The 23,316-nt window shown below is 38.5% G+C and overlaps 1 protein-coding gene across 4 annotated transcripts in view; it reads left to right on the top strand.

The window, feature by feature from the left end:
* Positions 1-16,523: 16,523 nt before the first annotated feature.
* LOC115431465 (leucine-rich repeat and fibronectin type III domain-containing protein 1-like protein) overlaps positions 16,524-23,316 on the top strand; it is a 289,152-nt gene continuing 282,359 nt past the window's right edge. For all 4 annotated transcript variants that reach the window (XR_003937102.1, XM_030151848.1, XM_030151845.1 and 1 more), the window contains exon 1: positions 16,524-17,950. The gene's annotated coding sequence lies outside the window, so the exon portion shown is untranslated. The remainder of the gene's footprint in view (positions 17,951-23,316) is intronic.

The raw sequence follows: 23,316 nt of genomic DNA, 5'->3' as shown, positions 1-23,316 counted from the left end.
CATACTAACACTTGCCCAAACCATATACATATGGCCAGATATTTCAGCCTTTTATGCTTTTATCACAATAACCATTTTTTTCATCACTGATATCACAACACACACACATAATTTGTCACTTGTCAGGTTACTTAAAGCCAGGGTTGTCAAACATGTGGCCAAAGGGTTCAATCTGGCTGATGGGACAAATTTGAGAAGTGTGAAAATTATACTGAAGCTATTAATAGTCCAGGGTGTCAAAGTCATTTTAGTTCAGAGGCCACATACAGCCCAATATGACCAATAATAACCTTTAAATAATGACAACACATTTCTCTCTCTCTCTCTCTCTCTTTCTCTCTCTCTCTCTCTCTCTCTCTCTCTCTCTCTCTCTCTCTTTTTAGTTACATGATGAACAAGTTTAACCCATAAAGACCCAGTGTTACTTTTATGACAGTTCCCAAATATATACAGGGTGGGGAAGCAAAATTTACAATATTTTGAGGCAGGGATTGAAAGACCGTGTATGACCAATTAGTTTATTGAAAGTCAAGAGAATTTATTTGCCACAAGAAAATGTACATAATAGAAAATGTCTTTATTCTATGTGTCCTCCTTCTTTCTCAATAACTGCCTTCACACGCTTCCTGAAACTTGCGCAAGTGTTCCTCAAATATTCGGGTGACAACTTCTCCCATTCTTCTTTAATAGTATCTTCCAGACTTTCTCGTAATAGTTTTGCTCATAGTCATTCTCTTCTTTACATTATAAACAGTCTTTATGGACACTGCAACTATTTTTGAAATCTCCTTTGGTGTGACGAGTGCATTCAGCAAATCACACACTCTGACGTTTGCTTTCCTGATTACTCATATGGGCAAAAGTTTCTGAAAAGGTATGGATAATAGTGTTAGGTATGATTATGACATCAGTATATGTTTGGTTTCAAAACAACTGACATAGTGCCTGCTGAGAAAAGAAAAACTAAATGTTCGTTGTAAATTTTGCTTCCCCACCCTGTATATATATTTTTTCTCTCTGTTTAACCGTTCTTAAATGATTTATCAACATTTATTATAATATCATCTTTTGGATTTTGCATTTTTTCAGTGAAAATCATGTATTTTCCCACATTTAATTTACTGATCTTGTAAATGTTTATAAAAACTCAGATTAAAGTTGAGGATTATTATATCAGAAACAGAGAAAATTGAAGAAAAGAAACAACTATTTTCACAAAGATATCAAGCATAAAGCTAGTGTGCTGTCAACTCCCTTTGTTTTACTGATGAATCAGTGCTGTAATGGATGACTATGGAGTCTCTGAACATCTAAATGGGTTATATCTGATGACAAAAAAAATTGATGAATAACTGTGTTTTACACCAATTATTGATATGGATTGATAGAATTTGTGGATCAACAGGTATCAGACATTTTTGATCAGTAGATGATTTTGCTCAGGGGTAGATGTTTGGGTCTTTATGGGTTAAATTTACAAACTATCCTTTCCCAAAATGTGTGAATAATCTAAATAACAGTGAACAACCTGAGATTTCCTTTGAATAAGTGCAATTTTAACAATATTATGCCTGTTGCTGAAAGTTTTGTGTTAGTGTAGTATTGTGTTATCTAGTGTGATCTGTAAGTTGTAATGCACATGTGTAAATGAGAAGCTGAGGCGTAATATTGTTAAAATTGCGCTTGTACTTTTTGCACTAAAACAAAGATACAGTTTTGGAATTGTTTTTTTATTATTTACAGGTTATTGGGTCCAATCAAGCGAAAGTGAACATCAACATGATAAAGTAAATTTGCACACATTTATCAAGTGGGCTCATTTTTTAGCGGAAGATCTTTATGGAACTGTTATCCTTTTTAAAATACCACTTGTAGAGAAAAAGTTGCAACCAATTTTATCGATTGTACTTTTTACACCATAGCTCGAATTTGACGCAAAAAATTCTATCTAAAAAATTTGAAAATGTATTAAATTTGTTGATTATATAGATGATTAAGTTTCAAGTTTTATATTTTTATTATTTTATGAATATTATTGATATTTATGAGTGAACATTTGTGAGTTGCTTAAAAGGCCATGCCCACGTGTTACCACAAAAATAAAAGTTTTTAATTTTGAAGTTACTAATAATTCAGATGTTTGAGTGAAACTTTCAGAAAGTAATGATCTTTTGATATCTTTTGGGTGATGCATATAATGGTAAAGGGTCGTCCACGTGTTACTATGGCAACCTATCCACGCGTTACCACATTCTCATGTCAATAAAACAGAGACTTTTCAATAATTTACTCCAAAATTTATTTTCAGCATTGAACATAATATCTAAAAGGTTTTGTCCTATTTGATATCAATTTATGTCGAGAACCACATGTTTTGAATATTTGTGTAAAGCTTAAAAAATTGATGTTTGTTTCAAGTCTACGTGTTACTGAGCAGTAATTACCTCCACCAAGGAGGTTATGTTTTTGCTGGCGTTTGTCTGGTTGGCTGGCTGTCTGTCTGTGTGCAAGATAACTCAAAAAGTTATTGAATGAATAAATGATTAAATTTTGGTGGTGATCGGGGGGGGCACTGATCTGTCTTGGCGGACATCTGCGCTCTCCGAGTGCTTTTCTAGTTTGACATTTTTCACCTAAAAAAATTTATCTCCCCAAATTTTGTTATAAATAATGTTAAAGTGCTTAGAAATCCCTACTCAAATATATATAATACATGCAAATAAGTTACTCTGCTAACATGACATACACTGTTAAACACCAAATGTGTCCAGGTGTTACCTCAATTATGCTATTATTTGACTGATCCAACCTGTTTGCGATGAAATTGGGCTGAATGTGGCCCCTGAACTAAAATGGGTTTGGATACCCCTCCTTTAACCCAACTCTGATATAATTAAAATGCTTTATCTCGCATATTTAACTTAATTAAGACAAATGTGTTAAGTGCAGAGACTCGCTCTCTACTGCAAACAAACAACACTAATGTGAGCTGATTAACCTTTGTCTATACTGACTATAATATATGTTAACCTACCTGCACTGGACTCCACAGTCTGCTGACCTATAGTGTTTCTACAGTGTTCAGAATACAAAGTGGGGGAAAAAATAGTCTGTCTATCTCTCTTTTCCACTGGTCTCTTTCTCCACCTGTCACTCAGTCATGGTCTCTCTATTGACTTTTCCTCTCCTTTTTATCTTCTTCCCATCACTCTCCCTCAGCCTGAGCCCCAGGAGATAGGCATTCACCATCTCTCTATCTCCCCTGTCCTCGATTTACTGATCTCCCTCAGACTATTCCAACATCCAACTTCTACTCCTTCTTATCAACAACTCTGTCTCTGTCTTTCTTACTCAAACTTCGATTGGTTTTAAGTGAAGATTTGAAACTGGTCAGACAAAACATGAAATATGTTGTTTTCATACTGTCTATAATAAAACAGAAGTCAAAGTAGATTTTAATTTAGTTATTTATGGTTATAAAGTACACATTTTGGGAAAATGACAAACATTTATTAACCCATAAAGACCCAGCACTACTTTTGTGGCAGTTCCCAAATGAATTTTTCAGTAAATTTACCCTTCTTAAGTGATTTATCACCATTTATTTTAATATTATCCTCTGTATTTTGCATTGTTTTTAGTGAAAATCAAGTGTTTTTCTATATCTAATGCACTGATCATGTAGAGGTTCATTAAAGCTCAGAGTAAGTTCAAAGGTGATTCAGAAACAGAGAAAACGGAAGAAAATGTGTTTTTTTTATTTTTTTAGCAAAGATACCAATACCTGAATGTAAAAACAAGTGTCTCCAACCATTGTCATTTAACAAACTCCAGGGGTTTTACTAATGAATCAATAGTCGCTTTTCCATTGACCCTCAAATTGCGCTAATATACACACATAAAAATATAACACATAAATATATAGCACATAAAAATTTACCTAATGGAAAAACCACAATTTCTCATTTTTCAATTAAAAGTTCTTGCACTTGCAAGACGTGTTTTTTTTGGGCATAGCGCAATTGGTATATCATGCAAAACTGCAATGGAAAGACCTTTTTCCACAACTAGAGTCACATGAATAAGAAAAAAAAATGATGTTGATGGACGTTACAACAAGCGACGAAGAAGAGTTTTAAAAGAAACATGGCGCGGTATGTGTGGACACACCAGGAAACCAAATCATTTTTTAATTTAGTCCAGGATAGAGGGGTAATATGTAATAATAAAGAATATATCTGTAAATCCACACAATATTTACATTCATCATCATGTTTTTGGAATGACTTCTCACGTCATCTCATGATAATAAATAAACAAATCATCGCATTTGTGATTTAATGGAAAAACTGACATTACGCACTTCTATTTTTTTTTGTTACATTTAGTGAATATTGGTAAAGTTTTGCGCATATGTCCAATGGAAAAGCGACTACTGTTGTAGAAGATGAAAGTGTTTCCATGGTAACTATGGAGCCTCTGAAGATCCAAATGGGTCATATCTGTTGATCGTGAAAAGATGATAAACTGTATTTTACACCAATTATTTACATATATTGATAGGATTAGTAGATCAACAGGGATGGACAAGACATAGGTGAATTTTGGAAAACTTTCATTTCAATCATATTTCTCTCCCATCCTATTACATAAATACTGTACCTGTGCCTCTCTCTCCCCTCTGTCCTCCCTCTGCTTTCAGATGTAATGGATGACCATGTTGCAGCAGTGTCAGGGTCTGGACGTCTCCCTCTGTGGCTACACTCCCTCTCCATCTCCCTTTCTGCATCAGGGCAGTGACAGAGGGCCATGATTTTGCAGTCTCCCCCCCCCCTTCTCTCACTGACTGTCACTCTGTGCTACCCTGTCTCACTCCGTCCTTCCTTCCCTCTCTGTCCCTCTACTAATAGATGGCCACGGCGGGGTGTATGTGTCGGGAGAGGCATTTGTGTCGGCTCCATTAAACTGTAACCTTGCTGCTCTGAAGGACAGTGCTATAACATCTTTGTCTTTCTTCCCTCACTCTGTCTCTTTCATGGAAATAAACAGGTGCAGGCAGTTTTACTTTTAAATGGTTTAATTATTTTCACTACAGTTGTTTAAGCCTTTTTCTGACCACCAGCTAGCAAACTTGTCAGTGAGCAATTACAGGGATTAGTATCTGTAATGGAATCACACTGAACTTTAACGTTTAGCTGTTGTTTCCTTGTTTCCTTGCTGCGTCCTCCTGAAAACAAAAAACAAAAAAACAAAACAAAAAAACATAGAAGGTTCAGAAAAAAAAAAAAAAAAAAACTTTCATCATGTCCATTTTTACTAAATTCCCCTATCAGTGGTTTTAAATGTTTCAGCATAATTTTTTTATCCCGCCCCCCAAAGTGGAGGCAACGGGTATTGTTTTTGGTTCGGTTTGTTTGTTTCTTTGTTAACACTCTAGCAGCAAAATTATTGGTTGAATTCATACCAAATTGGGTTTATAGATTGCCAATGACTCAGAATAGTTCTTTTTACATTTTGGTAAAAGTAGGTCAAAGTTCAAATTTTTTATGAATTTAATTTTTTTTTTTAAATTTCCCCATTTACATATAATGGGAGAAATTTCAAATGTCTGTAGTAGCAAAATTATTGATTGAATTCATACCAAATTGGGTTTATAGATGACCAGTGATGCATAATAAATATCGTTACATTTTGGGAAAAGTAGGTCAAAGTCAAACATTTTTAGGAATTTTTCAAATCTTTTTTTCCCCCAATTTACTTATAATGGGCAAAATTTCAAATGTCTATAAAAACATCAATTTTGTTTCAATTTACTTCAAACTTGGCACATTTATAGAGGCACTTGATATGCTGACATCATCACACACATAGACATGATGACATCAGCTGGATTGATGCCAAAATAAGCTACAATACGTGTGAGGGGCGGGGTTTGTTGTGCCTGACACCACTTGTTTAAAATGAAAATAACAAGGCTGTACGTGATATTACACAATACTACATTGCATATCAATACATTAATAATATAAAATTGAGTGCTATGTAAATCAATGTGGCTGTAGGTTTTGTAGCAACAGCTCCAACACATGACTGGGATAGTATCCAAACCTGTCTCAAACCTGAAACAATGTGATGTTTTATATCTTTCCTCAGTTTACTCTTGGAAAGTATTGGTTCTCCTTTGGGTGGATGGTGTAGACTCTCTGGTCTGGCTTCCTTCCAATTTGGCCTCACCTTAATTTAGCACAGCGCTATTACTGTAGACAGAGCTGGGTGAAGTGGTAGGTCAATCCAATGTATTTCAATTTCTTCATCCACTAACATGGTGCTTGGTGAAACATGGTGGAGGCTGATAGATTTTTGGCTAGCTGGTTCTCAACTCGCTGAAATGGGACAAAGAGAATTGTTTTGGGCAGGAAGAGCAAAAGAAAGATGAGGATGTTTTGACGAGCCGAACCAGAGTGCACCATCCATTGAGAGTGTATTAAAATAGATTGAGGCAGTGAAACACCCTTAGAATCAGACAGAATTGAAATGATGCATGTTTGGGTCATCTCAGGGGTTCAAACACATCCAGCAAGAAAAAAAAAAAAAGGATCATTCTTATGAAAGACATTAAGCAGAATACATCATGCATTCATGGAAAAAATTATTAGACCATCAAAAGTCATCAAAAACAATGGTTACGCAATCAAGTGTGTGTTATGTGACTAAAACAGACAGAAAAGAAAACATGAAATGCCTAAAAGAAGTGTTTTTTGCAGTACAATGCCATCGCTATTGATGTAAGAACTAAGTGATTTTGGTTATTATCAAGAAAACCATGGAAAATGTCTAGATATTACCACTTAAATTAAAGTCTTATGAGCTTTTTTTTTTTTGCTATCATCATATTTGTCCAAACAAATATACCAAATGTACCAGGCATTAAAATGAACAGGAAATTGAAGAAAACAAGAGTGGTCTAATAATGTTTTTCTGCAACTGTATATATTACTAAAATGTTCCAAGTCCTATATTCTGTATGTACTGACCAGTCATGACATGATATAGATTCTGCATTTATAAAGCCTCTTGTAACATGAATGGCCTTATTATACCTCCATAAAGGATCATAAGGATAAGGGTGTACTTTACAAGTCAATAAACAGACGTGTGTTCCAATATTCAACCCCTGATCCTCTCTGAAACACCAGCTTGTAGGCTTCTTAATAAAACACCTTGCTACAGCTTGGACCAGTCAATGTCAGTCCAATACTTGACTGAACAATTGAACTCCTGTCAGACTGATGCCATGATCTTATGATCAGCTGATTGACTGATTGGCTCATTGACTCACTCGTCAATATTGAACTGACAAGTAAGAGAGGAAACCCCTGGGAAGTCAACCATGTCCATGTCTCTTTGTCTTTGGTAAAATGTGCCTGATTTAAATGTCTATGACCCTGTTTCATGACGGGTTTAAAATGCATTTCCAGTTATGTAACCACACAAATACAGCTGAGACGCATCACCCTGTACACCTGTGTCTACCATACATGTTCAAGGTGTTCACTTTATCATGTGTACTTCAATAATATAATGCAAAATCACATTCTATCTGACGAAATAGACCAGGGGTGTCAAACTCATTTCAGTTCAGGGGCCACATTCACCCCGATATGATCTCCAGTGGGCTGGACCAGTAAAATAGTAACAGAGAAAAAAGAAAAATGACATTATGATAATATTTACATCAACAGCATTTCCTTAAAAATCGGAATAACATGAACAACTTAAAATGTCTTAAGAAAAACAAGTGCACTTTTAACAATATTCTGCCTCAGTTTATCATTTACACAGGTGCATTACAACTTATTTCGCAATTACAAATACACAAAACATTTAATAACAGGCAGAATATTGGTAAAACTGCATTTTTTCTCTTAAGACATTTCAGGTTGTTCATATTTGTTCAGGTTATTCACATTTTTTGTAAAAGGATAGTTTGTTAATATAAACATTTTAATGTAATTTTACTCTTTTACACTAAAACAAAGATGAACTCTGCAGTTGTCATTATATATATGTTATTATGATAGCATTTTCCTAGTCTGACCCAACTGAGATCTAAATGGTCTGTATATGGAACCTGAATTAAAATGATATTACCATCCTTGATTGTTAATATCTTAAGTGAATTTTTTTCACTTCACAAATTCACCCCAGGGTCCGGGTTGGACTCTCTAGCGGGCCAGATTTGGCCCCCGGGCCGCATGTTTGACACCTGTGAAATAGATGGTGCTGGTGCTGGAATAGACTGCCTGTAGTCCAGACATGTCCCCTATATATGTAGCACATCTTTAATGCAAAATGCAACAACGAAAAACCCTATACCGTCACACACCTTAAAACATGTTTCCAAAATGAATGGGACCCAATTCCACCTGGAATGTGACTTCTCCTGGTGTTTTCAGCCCATAAATGTATTTTACATGTGAAAAGAAATGGGAATATTGAAAAGTGTTAAATCCTTTACTGTGCCAACGTGTTTCTGAATGTGTTACAGGCCTGAATATCAGGATTACATGTACATTTACAAATGAAATGAAAAATATTACTTTCAACTATTCCCTTCAGGGGTCATCACAACAATATATCTGTTTCAGTCTGATCACGTCCCCTGCGTTGTCTGTCACACCAACTACTTACATGTCCTCCTTCGCCACATCCATAAATCTCCTCTTTGATCCTCCTCTTTGTGTCCTGCCTAGTTCCATCTTCATCATCCTTCAGCCAACACATTCACTGTCCCTCCTCCGTACATGTCTGAACCATGTAAATCTGGCCTCTCTCACTTTGTCCCCAAAACCTCCAGTCTGACTTGTCCTTCTGATGTCCTCAGTCCTAATCAAATATAATGAAACTGATCAGACACAATTTGAATTATGTTGTGTTCGTACAGCTGACAATGAAATACAAGTCAAAACACATTTTAAAGGAGTCATATTTTGCTAAACCCACTTTTATTAGTCTGTGGTACATTTATTTGTGTATTTGGACCCTAACAATTCATGAAGTTTGAATTTGAACCCTCCAGGTGCTGCAAAGCTATCTTTATATTCATTTCGGCAAAAATTGAGTGGATTTCTACAACCTGTTTTAATTCCTTCTTAATTTGTTACATTTATAAGTAGTTAAGTCACCACATTTGTACATATAAGGTCAAGACTTCTGACGAACATTTCTCCGAGTACACCATAATTGTTTGTCGGCAGCAGCGGTTGTAGTCCATACTGCAGTGGTTCCCAACCTTTTTTGGCTCATGACCCCATTTTAACATCTCAAATTTCTGGTGACACCATACATTTAAAAGGGAGACATTTTTTTGCAAAAATGTATTTGTTTTTGATCATGTAATAGTTTGCTATACTATGTTGCAAATAAATGTTAATCTTAGATGACATTTAGGCTATATAGTGTATATTATTATGGACGGAGGCTAATTGAAATAATTTTTCAAAAAGTTTGAATTTGAACCCTCCAGGTGCTGCAAAGCTATTTCTGTATTCATTTTGGAAAAACAGAGTGGATTTCTACAACCTGTTTTAATTCCTGCTAAATTTGTTACGTCTATAACTAGTTATGTCACCACATTTGCACATATAAGGTCAAGACTTCTGACGAACATTTCTCCGAGTACGACATAATTGTTTGTCAGCAGCAGTGGTTGTAGTCCATACTGAAAATATGTTCAAACTTCGAGCCAATTACCGAAAATCTTTAATTGTTAGCTGAAAGGAATAGAGCAGCACATCCAACAACTTGGAGGGGGTGGGGCGTCAAGTGGCTAATTTGCATTTAAAGGGCCAGCGCTCAAAACAACCTCTCTGGTTTCATTACTTAGAAATAGCGTTGAAGATGGACCTGTGGAGTTGAATTAATGAAGAATTCAGACCCAAGCAATTTATGTAGATCACAGGGAAATGTTTTAAAATACCTAATTCCATTTAAAAAAGCAAAATATCACTCCTTTAATGTCATTGCTTTCTTTTTAATTTGTATTTCATTACCATCTCAATGTTGTTTGGGGTTAAATGTGCAAAAGTTGAAAAGATTAAAAAATAATACATTAACTCACTTTTAGAAGTCCATGATAATACAAGTAAAAAGACTGAAAGATAATGTTCTTTGTTGCTCCAAGTAACAAACTATTTCATGTGTGTTATTTCAAGGGGAAATTCTTTTCAAAGTGTGTATTCTTTTGCTTGCTGAAAATTCAGTCATTCTCAAAGAAATGTAAAGTTTCAAAGTGACGACTTACTTTGCGCCTGTGGAGAAGGGAGCGATGACAATCCATGGAAGTGAGGGAGTCTGTGCGTAAGCGCGAGATAGACTGAGAGAGATCAGAGCGTGTTGAGAGGAGCTTTTGGCTTTTCTCTCTGAGGATAAGGCTTGTTCCGGCCTTGTGCTGCTGAATCCCGCTGCATCACTGTCCATGGTGCTGAATCGGCTGGAGGGTCTTCCATCTCTCTTTATCTCCCCCCTCCCTTCCTCCCTAACACTTTCTCTCCTCCTTTCTGTCTTTTTCACTCCCTTCTCATTGTCTTGTCTCACTGTGCCTCTCAACTTCACAGCTCCTTTATTATGAAACAGTGGGTTACCAAATCAATGACAACAAATTCACATCACACAAACCACATTTTACCACGGTGTCACCAAAAGACATACAAAACTGGAAAATACAAGTCTTCACGAGAAATTATTCTGAATGAATGCATTTTCATAAGCACATAATTTAATAAAGTAAAGTAATCCTGTTGGTAAAAATGCTTTCTCAGGCAGAAAAAGTACTAGTTCATACCTTGACTTCTACAGGTACCTATTCTTTTCTTCTTAAATGTATTAGGGATTCTTATCATTATGATGATCCCTGTACATATTCACTCAATGTACAAAACTCCACTTTGCACTCCGTACATATTACAATATATATAGGTGCGATGTGCTAATTTCGGTTCTGTTATTAATTACTGATTAGTAATTTTATAATTTAATTGCATTTAAAAAGGTGTTGAATGATTTTATTTTAATATTTGCATTATTATTGTTTGCACAGTCATGGTGTTTTGGTTGTTGTGTGTCAATGTGCGGGCAAGTTAAGTTTAAGAAGTTGCGTGGAGCTTGGGGGGTGTGACATGCCTGGAGGGTAATACGGCATTAGGGCCGAGAGGAGCAGACGGATTTTTTGACCGTGTTCGGACCGTGTTCTGATTGTTGTGGAAGTTCGTATGTATTTTCACCGTGCTTGGACGTAATAACATATGCAGTAGATTCTTGTATGTATGTGCTTTTTTATTTTTCGTATTTTTGCTCAATAAATGTGAGAAGACGAACTTTTGTGGAGGACACACTTTTTGGCAACATGAATCAGCCATAAGCTCCGGTGGAAGGTTTTACTGGAAAACCTACAAGATAAATCCATTGTAAATCTCATCCCATTGTTGTCCTTGTCTTTACCCAGTCAGCATATCCATGTGGGCCCCAGAAGGGTTCCATTTGGGCCGCATATAAGGGTCCCATTTGGGTTTGTCCACAGTTTCCATGGTGGTCCCACATGTGATTGCCCATATCAGAATCAGAGATCTGAATATATCATATTATTTATTCTTCACACTATTTATCCCACAATATTTATCTTTCATGTCATTTGCACTACTTAAATTCTAGGTTTTATAAATATCTTAGTTTGCAATACTTTTTATTTTTTAATATAAATAACTGCCTTTTACTGATATTTGTTGTTGTTTTACTGATATTTGTTGTCTGTCTGTAAATTCTTGCACTGAACCTGAGCTCTACCTCAATTTCATTGTACTCGGTACAATAATGATGAAGAGATTCTGATTCTGATACAGGCAGATACATGTGGGGCCACCATGGAAACTGCGGACAAACCCACATGAGACCCTTATATGCAGCCCAGTTGTAACCTTTCTGGGGCCCACATGGACATGCTGGCTGGGTAGTCGAATGTTTGTCTATATTAGGTCTATGTTCAAGTGTGATTGGGTTCATGTTGTTTTGGGTTCATGTTAAAACGTGTGCAAAGAAAAAATGAAGCCAAATTCCTTGTATATGTTCACGTACTTGGCCAATAAAGCTGATTCGGATTCTGATGATGATAGTTATTCTGATGATGGTTATTCTTTCATTTTCTGAACCCGCTTTATCCTCACTAGGATCACAGGGGTTGCTGGAGTCTATCCCAGCTACTTATGGGCAAAGGCGGGGTACACCCTGGACATGTCACCAGTTCATCACAGGCAAACAATCACTCTCACATTCACACCTATGGGTAAGTTAGATTAACCGATGAACCTATCAGTGCATGTCTTTGGATGGTGGGAGGAAGCCAGAGAACCCAGAGAGAACCCACACAGAAACAGGGAGAACATGCAAACTCCACACAGAAAGGCCCCACCCCTATTGACTGGTGTTGGAATCGAACCCAGGACCCTCTTGCTGTTAATCATCGCCCTGATGATGGTTATTATCATTATTCATTTCTGTAACATTTTTCAGAAGTGCCTGCATACTGACTTTATTAACTCGTCATATCTTGGCCTTTACAAAGTTTTCTTTTTTTTCTTTACACCAGAGTGATTTCCACTTTTATTGTTTCTTTGGTGCTTCCTGTCAGGCTGTATTAGTCACAGTGGTTTGGTAGTCTGCCATCATGTAGGCCTACTCTTTATTTTGGGATGAGTTTGTTTCCAGTTTACGTCAGCGTTATTTTCTCAATATTTGTCTTCTTCTATCTGTAACATTTAGTCCGGGCACATGCTGAAAGCTCTGACTGAACTGACGAAAACTTCAAAACCAGCGAATTGAAAAAACTGGACACAAATGTGGTGTTTACTAATTGACTGTGAAATTCACAGCCGTGTTTTATTGTAATTAGAGAATACTGACACCCTGCATGGACAATATTAAAGCACTTTCAAGGACAGTAAAACTGCATTTCATCTCACTTCTTACAACCGTCTCATCTTCTCTGTTCTTGTAAAGACTTGTTTGGTTCGTCACACTTTATACCAGTATCTCTACACTTATGGTAACAGACTTCAGCGGGATCCTTGAGGTCAGTGATTATTTTTCAGTCGAGGATCCCAAAATGAGGATTTGTTTCACCCTGGGGACACTATGTCTAATTAAAACATTGCTACTGTGGATATGAATGGTCATGAAGGCACATTCTAACCCATTTTCTTCTTCTGTTCTGACCAATAACTTAAAAAATGTTGCTGTAGGCTTATTAAAATCTGACCACATCATGTCTTAAAATGCCACCAGAAGTGACCGCTGTTGTCCAAAAATAAACCTCACACCTCCCTTTTGTTCCACACCTTCCATATTTGTCACACATCAACACAATTATTAGTTTTTTCAACTGACCTTTAGCCTATATAGCCTACAGGTGTTTTATTTTGATTGAGGTTAAAGAACATGAAGCAAAACATCAGGGTTTTCATTTTTCCAGGCCTCTGTCTGATCTCTGCCCATTCCCTTAATCTGTTTGTCCCTTTATTATTGCTTTCCACTGCTGTTCTCTTTATCTTTTTATTATCCTCCGCCCCCCCCAGCCCTAACACCAACCTCAAGAGACTGGTTTCCTGTTGAAATTTTGCTCATGGGTAGGCTTGCTCTTCACCTCCACTTTCCACCATATATTATCAGCCTCAGCCATGGCATCAACACAAGTTTATATCATTTCTCCAGCTGTGCCATTTTATGCTATTTCTCCTGCTTCCTGTTGGGGCAGTGATATCAAGCAAAAGCTGTCAGGTAGGCGTAACAAATGACATGTTTGGTCGTTCACGTTGGAGGACCTGTTGAACCACAACCTTGAACAATATTCTATCCCACCAACAGTGTATCGTATCATTTTCCCATCCCATGCTAATCAGAAATGTAGAACTCTCATCGCGTATAATCCATGAAATCCTGCAAAATCTATAAAGCCGACTAATCTGCTTCATGCCGCAGCTGTTTCATGCGTCTCTGATATAGCTTTAGTTTATAAGTTATTTATATTTATGCAAATACCTTTGTCTGTGTCCATATGAATGAACCTTTGAACAGATACTGTGCCAACACACATGGTGATTACATGTTATTTATAGTTAATGCAGTATTAGTCCCTGCTTACCAAGTATGATCTTTGGTATTTCTGCAGCTGTGTGTTTCAACTGGCATTGAAGCTACATGTTGTCATTGTGCCTCTCTAAATAATGAAGGCAGCCACAAATGAACATCACAATTGCCCAAAATGTCCCTCGCTGGCTTTTACTGAGCAAACAACCCCTGTCCATTTCATTACTGACCATATTTTAAAAAGGCAAATCAGGGAGCTGCTCCAAATGGCCCTATAATTGGACACTAGATGTGGATATCTAACAGTTCATTTGTAAAATGTGTTCTGGTATTTTTCCTGGTCTAAATCATGGGTATGAAACTCATTTTAATACATACTGGGACACATTCAGCTCAATATGATCTCAAATGGGCAGGACCAGTAAAGCAATAATATAATATCCTATAAATAATAAGAACTCCAAATGTTTCTCTTTGATTTGTGCAAAAAAGTCAAATTAAATTATGCAAATGTTTACATTTACAAACTATCCTTTCACAAAAAGAATTAATAATCTGAAATGTCAAAAGAAAAATAAATGCAATTTTAACCCATAAAGACCCAGTGTGACATTTGTGTCAGTTCCCAAATGAATTTTCCCTCTATATGTAACCGTCCTTAAGTGGTTTATCACCATTTATTGTAATATTATCTTGTGTGTTTTGCATTTTTTCACTGAAAATCATATATTTCCTGTATTTAATTCACAGATCATGTAGATGTTCATAACGGCTCAGAGTAAAGTTGATATATGTCAAAAATAGAGAAAACTGAATAAAAAGTGTCTTTTTCAGTCCAGTCTCTCATTAACTGAACATAAACCCAGTGTCTCCATCCACTGTCATTGATCCAACTCTGAGTTTTACTGGTGAATCAATGTTGTAGAAGATGACGGTGTAACTACAGAGCCTCTGTACGTCCAAATGGGTCATATCAAATGACAACGAAAAGATGAATAACTGTATTTTACACCAGTTATTTACATGTATTGATAGGATTAGTGGATCAACAGTTATTAAACTGTTATCAGTAGTGGGTTTGGTTGGTGATGGACATACTGGTCTTTATGGGTTAACATTATGCCTCGACTTATTTATATGCACATTACATTTCTCAGTGGATCTACAAAGGCACAACGCATTTAGTAACAGTCAACATATTGTTAAAATTTTAGAGTTTGGAGTTTAGTTATTATTTTTAAAGGATATTATTTTGACTTGAGGTCAAACTGGGATAAAATGAGTTTCATACCCTTAGGGTTGTTCAGTCCTGGTCCTCGAGAGCTACTATTCTGTGTGTTTTAGATGTTTCCCTCTTCCAACACACCTGACAGTCGTCATCAGACTTCAGCAGAGATTGATGATAGGCTTATCATTTGAATCAGGTGTGCTGGAAGAGGGAAACATCTAAAACATGCAGGACAGTAGCTCTCGAGGACCAGGATTGGACTCCCCTGCCACTGACCATTAACATGTAATTTTTGCACTTTAACCCTTTGATGCATGAATTATGAGAACCTTAGTGAAGTTTTTTTTTTTTCCTGAGTGTTTTTATTGAAAATAAAAACAATGTGATTGAATTCTTTTTAATGAACCTATTTTTTATGGAGTTATAAAAGTGTCCACTCATCTGGAAACACAATATCAGAAAGTGTGTGAAAACTATGAAATAAAAACATTTTTAATGCAGCTAATCAGATGTTTTCTCACATTTTAACATATTTCAATACTAGTTTTTACTCACTTCATGAAGATAATATAAAAAAAACCTTTTTGTTTAAAAAAAAAAAAAAAAGTTAATTACAGTCTAATAACAACTAGCAATTGGTTTTCACTTAAACATGTTAGTGCAGATCAGGTTTATCTAAAACAGCAAAGTTACATTAATGGCATGAATGCCAGTGTATGGGATGATGCATGAGCGTCTACTGTGTCAGCTGATATGGAACTAAAACAACCAAATCCATGAATATACATAAAAGAGAACAGCTGGAGAATAACTGTCCACTGAAGTGACCAGTATGCATGAAAGGGTTCAATTCAACCCACGGCCCAGATCAGAATCTTTAAGGGGCCGGTTTTGGCCCGCGGGCCGTATGTTTGACAGCCCTTGTGAAGCACAAGTTTCAGGTGGATGAATGCCTGCTGGTGCTGTCCTTTTCATCTTAATGGATGATAATAAGGTACTTTGAAGTGTATAATAGCTCCAGTCACACAGAGACACTTTGCACCTATGGGAGGTTTTATCTTTTTAATGTTCATCTCGGGGTCCCCAGACCTCACTTTGAGAACCTCTAGCTGTGTCGGTTCGTGTCGGCTACCTCTCCCAGGCAAAAACGCCCCGGCGATGGCATCACGCACAGTCGTCATAATAACGTATCTTTTATTACCAGGCTGTAATCCCAGAGCAGCCGCTTGTCAATAGACGGAGCAGGACGCGGACGCAGAGGAGGGGAGGCGGACTGGATGGAGCTGGTAGGCGGATCACCTCCCGGGACGAACCGCCGCACAGTGTGAAAGTACCACAACTGCAGGAGGGATCCACATCCACAGCGTGGAGGGTCAGAGCGCGTTTAACGGCAGGAGGAAAAAAAAAACCACACACACCAAGAATTTGATGCTGTTTTACAAAGAAGTCTGATCTTTCTCTGTCTCCGAGGCGTGTTTTTCTTTTCTTTTTTTTTTTCCTCCTCTTTTTTTTGTGACCTATAATAACGCCTCTTTTTGCAGCCTGCCATCCGTCTGTTGTCCGGCGTCTATCCTTGGAGAGAACGACGCGCAGACAAGAGAGAGGTCAAGACAAAGTCACTTCTGTGGCTGAAAGGAAGGAGATCGGCTGTTTGCAAGGAGAGATATCGTTTAATTTGGCAGTTTATTTGTACTCTTGTTATCCAATTCCATACCTGGAAGACCTTGAGGCGGATAATAATTCTAATAATACAAATAATAACCTACCAGCCGCAACTGTGGAGGATTATTCTAGTGGAGGACATGACTAATAATGACCGGTGCAGAAACACATGCAGATATCTTTGAATAAGTCAGATGTGATGTTCGGACAGGGATTCCAGCTCTGAATGGGGAAGAGCGAAGAGCATCCACACCAGATCTTAACGTGGAGAGCAGTTGAGTAGCCCACCGACGCGACCGTGCCCGGTTAATCGAGTCAAAAGTCGTTTACCCACCCGCACTTTTCATTGCTTTCCATCTACTATTAAACTAACCAGAGGATCCAGGCTGACGTTTTGGATATTTTTGCATTAAATGACCGATGAACGGAGTCTTTCCCTAAACGCGTGGAGCTCATGTGGAGACCAAATGAGTGCGCAACGCGGTGGTGCGCCGGTTTGACGGCGTTTTTTCCACGCTCAAATCCCTGTCCCGGTGGATCTGTAGTGGACGTCGGTTTGATATAGGTTATTGGCTGCACCTGCCGCACACAAACACACACATATACATACATACACACACGCACACACCTGTCAATTTCATGTAAACTCAACGGGAACTCAATCTAAAACGCATTGGGAAGCCCCCGCCACCCCTCCAGGAGCCCCACAGGGTGGTCAGCCGTGCGCGACGCAGGACAAAAAAAAAAAAAAGAAAAAAGTGGATATGATGTCTTATTTGGTTTGAAAAATTGCCTGATCGGTGGAGGATTATTTCACAAATTGTTTGTTCTTGTGAGTTCTTCATCTGGATTGAAAGTGGGGGAGATAACCAGAGGAGAAATATCCCTTTACCCAACCGGAGAGGAGGAGAGGCGGACGCACAGGTATGACAGCCTCTTTATCTACTTTTCTCGTATGTCCGATTGTCTCACCCCCCCCCCCCCCCCCCCATCCCCCATTTCTCAATCTCCCTGTGCTTTCTGCATCTTCCATATTCGAATCGTTTTAAAGAGCTTGGTTTGTAATTTAAGAGGACCAGAGTTGAGAGCAAACACACACACACACACACACACACACACACACACACATTCGAGGCAAAAGAGAAGGCAGATGGGGAGATAATGGCGCTGGTGTTTTCTCTCCCACACGATTTAGAGATGGTGATATCCTTTCTCTAGATTAACGACAGGAGGGATGGAGGGGAGGGGATGTGGATGTAGATGGGAGACAGGAGGAGAGAGAAAGAGAGAGAGAGTGAGAGAGAGAGATGGTGAGGGGGTGCAAAGCATGAGAAGTGTGAAGATAGCGGATGGAAACAGATGACTAGGTGAGGTTTGGAGGAGATGAGCAGACATGGGTGAAAATATGCAGGTGGATGAAACAGCAGGGGAAGGGGAAGCAATAAGAGAGTTGGAGAGTTTAGATAGAAAAAAAAAAAGAAGGGGAGGAGAAATGGATGCAGAAGGAAAGGTAGAATAAGAGAGGAGGGCGGGTGGAATACATTAAGGAGCAGAGATGTGAAAAGAACAAGGTAGAACTGAGAGAAGTTGAGTAGTTGGGGAAGACAGAAGGTGGGGGTGGGGGGGTGGGGGGGTTATTGATGAGATGCACTACAGGGAGAGAGGAAGATGGCCTGGGTGATGGGGGGGAGAGGTGTAGGACTGATGGGAAGTAAAGAAAATAGCAGAGCACAGGAGAAACTATGTAATTAAATAGATTGGGAGGGCAAAGAGGGGTAGGGGGGAATGGCTCAGGAGATACAGAACAGGGATAAAGAGAGACCAGGTGTTGCAGCTGGCAAGGAAATGATCCCTTAAGAAAGGTCTAACAATAGAGTGCTGTGGGCCAAGTGGAGAGTGCAATAACAGCCCTCTGCTGTAGCTACTGTATGGCATTTTCCAATGTGATTGCTGTGTAATGGTTGTAGCTACACCATGGGGACAGAAAGAAAGACCGAGGGTATTGAAAAGCCGCAAAAAAAAAAAAAAAAAAAAAAAGCTCAAGCAGGAGATCCACAGAGCTCACTTTGCTGTGTCAGCTCATCAGCCCCTCCTTACCTGGTTAGATTTCCCCTTCCTTTGCAGCCACATTTGCATTTTGATTGGGTTTTGTGATGACACTAAGCCACGTTAAAACACATGTAAATACACATGTGAAATTAAATGTGGTTTGGAGTGTGGTTTCTCAGGTTTCTGTTTCCAAATGTGTGTACCTGTGGCTTAGCCGAAGCTCTTTTTCTACTCAAGCAATGGAGGAATTATATCGTTTCTCGCCTACATGTTGTCATTTTTGTTTGCGTGTTGATACAGTATTATCACTGTTATTCCAAATGTAGTTAAATACTCCACAGAGATTTTATTTATCAGATAAGTTGAGAAAAGAGGCTCTGCACCAAACCAACCAAAAGACCCACTATGTAAACATGCAGTCGTCATGCTTGTGTGTACTGTCCACAGTGGCTGATGTCGTCTTAGACTGTGTGTACCATCTTGGGCCTTAGATTTTCTGAATCATCGTGGTTGCTGACATCTCTGTCACACTCACTGCCTTACCCAGTTGGCAGTTTTAATAGATAGATGCACTGCTAATACATCTTTGTATCCCACTCCTGAATACCACTATACATGAATTAACAGAACATTCTAACACTACCATGGAAACTGAGTTCACACAAGCAGTCAAAAATAGAAATAAATTGTGTAAAGTGTTAGTGTTTCTCAAAACTGCTTCCAGCTATGTTGCTTAGGTCTCCTGTTGCTTAAAAGATGCATTAGGGTTTTATGAACCTGGTGTCTTCACATAAAGCCACTTCACATCTCTTTAGCATTTAACAACAGCATGTCATTGTGCATCCAATGTCTATATCCAGGTCCATTAAAGGTACTGCTTTTTGCTGAGAAATAAAGACACGTTAATGGATTCGAAAAAATGTTATAATGTCACAAATGAATTACACGAAACAATGTAAATATCATATTGTGTTGTGAGGAGATGTTCGTATTCATGACTAGATGGGAAAGAAATATTTTTTTTGTGGGTTTGTTGCATAAAAGACTTAAACTTTAGGTGTATGTAGAGCTTCTAAGTCAAAGTAAATACCTAAATGAATAAATGATGAAATGAATACACCCTTATCACTGAACATCAAACTTCTAACTCATGAATCAATAAATCTGGAACACAATACCAATTTAGCCAACAACAACTTAGCAATTCATTCATTTGTTTTCCAAACTGATCACCAGGAGGGTCATGGGGATGCTGAAGGGGATCCCAGCTGCCAGTGGATGAAGGCGGGGTTTACACTGTTCACTGCCGTGAGGACATATACAGACAAACAACCACAGACTACTGTGGTGGAAAAATTTACTTTTTATATTTTATACTCTTTATATTTCCATTTCCATAACACTACAGACTCTTATGGTTTAGATCAGTATTTATCAACTTTTTTTTTGAACAAACGCCCCTTTACATCATCATGAGCCCCCCCCCCCGAAAAAGTTGTCAAGCGGGGGTAGGTGGGGTTAAGGTAAAGGATCTGACGGAGCTAATGTACGTTGTATAGGTAGTGCGTAGGTAGGGCGACGTACCTTATTGCTTGTGAACGTACCTTATTCTCCTTGACACCCCTCTCATGTCTCACTCTCAGCACCCCCCTCTCAGCTTTTTCCTTCCAGACGCCCCCCCGATGGTGTCCCAACACCCCTGTTGAGAAACACTGATTTAGATTGACCAGTTATCCTATTGAGGTGCATGTCTTTATGTGGTGAGAGGCCAGAGTACCTGAAGAGACCCTGTGCAGACACATGGGGGGTGGCCAACACTATGCCACCCATTTTAAACAACTGTAGATGCAATTTGACTTCATAGTCCTAAATTCCAGTTGAGAATACTTTTCCAATATTGGTCACTATGTGGGCCCAGTTCTGCTAAGATAGCTAATTCAGAGAATATTGTAGCGCTGATGGCTAAAAGTAGGAGAAAAAAAGGAAAAAGAACTAGACTGAATTTCATTCGATAAAGTTAATGTAATCTTTTTTTTTTCATTGCACTGCATCAGAACCAGCTCTGCAACTTCCGAAGTATAATTGCTTCATAATAGTATAAGCTCCTGTTAAAAATGTACAGGGGGATCTGACCACATCAGTGTACAATGTCTTAAACGTCCTGCATCAGGCTGAATCAGTCAGGACAGACTGACTCACAGACTCTCCAGGTCTGAAGTGAGCTCAGGAAGGGCGGAAAAATTTCCTGCAGAGTGGAAGGGCAGAGACTCACTTGACCCTAATTTCCAGGTTAAAAACAGTCTGTGAAAGTGGGGTTTCATGATCCCTCTGGCTTAACATAACAGAGGCATACCTGGATCCATAGAGTGCCAAAGCTCCAGTCTGTGAAGCATAGCGCTCAAACTGAGGCAGCCATCTGAATTTAACAAATACTCGGCTACTTTTTCCCTTTGAAACCCAGTGAGTGAGAACTGGAAAGTTACTTAAAAAATGCATGCAAAGATTAAAAACCGGATGTCCCTTTACATTCCCTATGCTGTTTCACACACCAGTCGTACAGAGTAGTATCTGAGTCAAAGAGACGAGAAGGCTTTGTGTGAAGGCACGAGATAAAAACAGCTGAGTTTTATCGTAGACCCCTTAATACTGTAACATGATTTTTCCCCCTGTAATAATGAAGTTATTAATTGCAATGGAAAAGGTGTGCCAAACAGCACTGTGCGATTAGTCAGGTGAAGTTTTTCAATCAGAGAAAAGATCCAAGTGGTCTTTAAATGAAGTTTAATGGAACCCTCTATTTTTGGCACTGTGTAAAGTACCCCTCTGTCCGTCAACGTCAGATTGAACAATGGAACCAGAGAGACGTGTAAATTCTAGAGGATTGGGAGTTTAATTGATTGATGTGTCTGTATGGGAGAGAGAGAACGAGCACCGAGAAATTCATTTTTAGAGAGAGGGAAAGAATACAGTTTTATCACAGAAGGGAAGTAATGCGTCTGCAGGTAGAACGGAGCTTCAATTAACAGCCACTTCAGTGTTTGGCCCAAGCAGACATGTGTGAAGGAAGGAGAGATGGAAATGCATGGAGCACTCAGAGGCAAGAAAAGAGGAGGGGTGTGTATGTGTGTGTGTGTGTGTGTGGAGGAGGGGGGGCTGACAGGAGAAGGAAGTGATGCTTAATGAGGGTAAGGATGAGGGGAAGGGAAAGAGGGAAGGAGTGGCAAATAAAAAACGGGACACATTAAGTGAGAATATTTCACTGTGAAGCTGTAGGTGTTGTCCCTGGGACATTCTCTGAGTGTGGCACCGCACTGTTTTATACTTTTAATGTCCAAAATATGTCTTCATGATGTTCCCAGCATAGCGACCTGCTGTCCACTACAGTGGGGGTTTAAATATCTACAGTTTGTGAACGCCAGTGTGTGTGTGCATGCATGTGCATTACAACAGATGCTGGTTCAGTGGCGCAATCCCACCTCACCAGGGAAGTGTGGCTGAGAAATACTGAAAGAGAGAGAGGTGAAGAGAAGGAGGGCGAGATAGTGCCAGTAGAAAGAGAGAGAGCAAGAGTGAGCGAGCTGCGTGCTGAATGCTAAACAGCGCGGTATAAGAATGGTGCTGTGTGGAGCGGGCAGGCACAGGGATATAACACATATCAGCTAAACCACAGTATGCTGTAACTTTCCTAACTTCATCTCAAGGGATGGCAGTTTTATTGTCTTCTTTTTTTCCTCAACCAGGACCGGATTTTGCTGACAGTTTTTTATTGCTAAAATATTTCTCCTGTCATAACCCCAAAACAGATTTTCAGTGTTTATTCTGACTCTGCAAATAAAAGAAACATTGTGCTTAAGATTATAAGCAAAAAGCATAAACAACAGCACTACAGGAAGTTTCTGTACTACCAGTAACTATGGATACCACAAATACTGTATGTCTGGAACAATATAAGGAACTATTTTTACCCTTTTATGATCCACCTTTTGGTGCTGACTGTTTTGGAAATGTACTGCTATGCAGCAGCAGTTCTCTACTTTTACTCCTTGTTGCAGAGAAAAAAATGATAGGGATGGTTGGTCTTGGTTTTAAGTGAAGGAAGTGCATGATTGACTATTGCACAGTCACATATAAGCTGTAAACATGGTCCGCTTCCACTTGAATTGAATGGAAAGTTAGAGTAATTCACAGGTGAATAGTAGCATCACATAAAAAATGTCAAACCATTCACTGAACACTGTAAC

The sequence above is a fragment of the Sphaeramia orbicularis genome, chromosome 13 (assembly GCF_902148855.1).
Source record: "Sphaeramia orbicularis chromosome 13, fSphaOr1.1, whole genome shotgun sequence".
Taxonomy (NCBI): Eukaryota; Metazoa; Chordata; class Actinopteri; order Kurtiformes; family Apogonidae; genus Sphaeramia; species Sphaeramia orbicularis.
The sequence above is the reverse complement of the archived record's forward strand: the minus strand, read 5'-3'. Positions and strand labels throughout refer to the sequence as shown.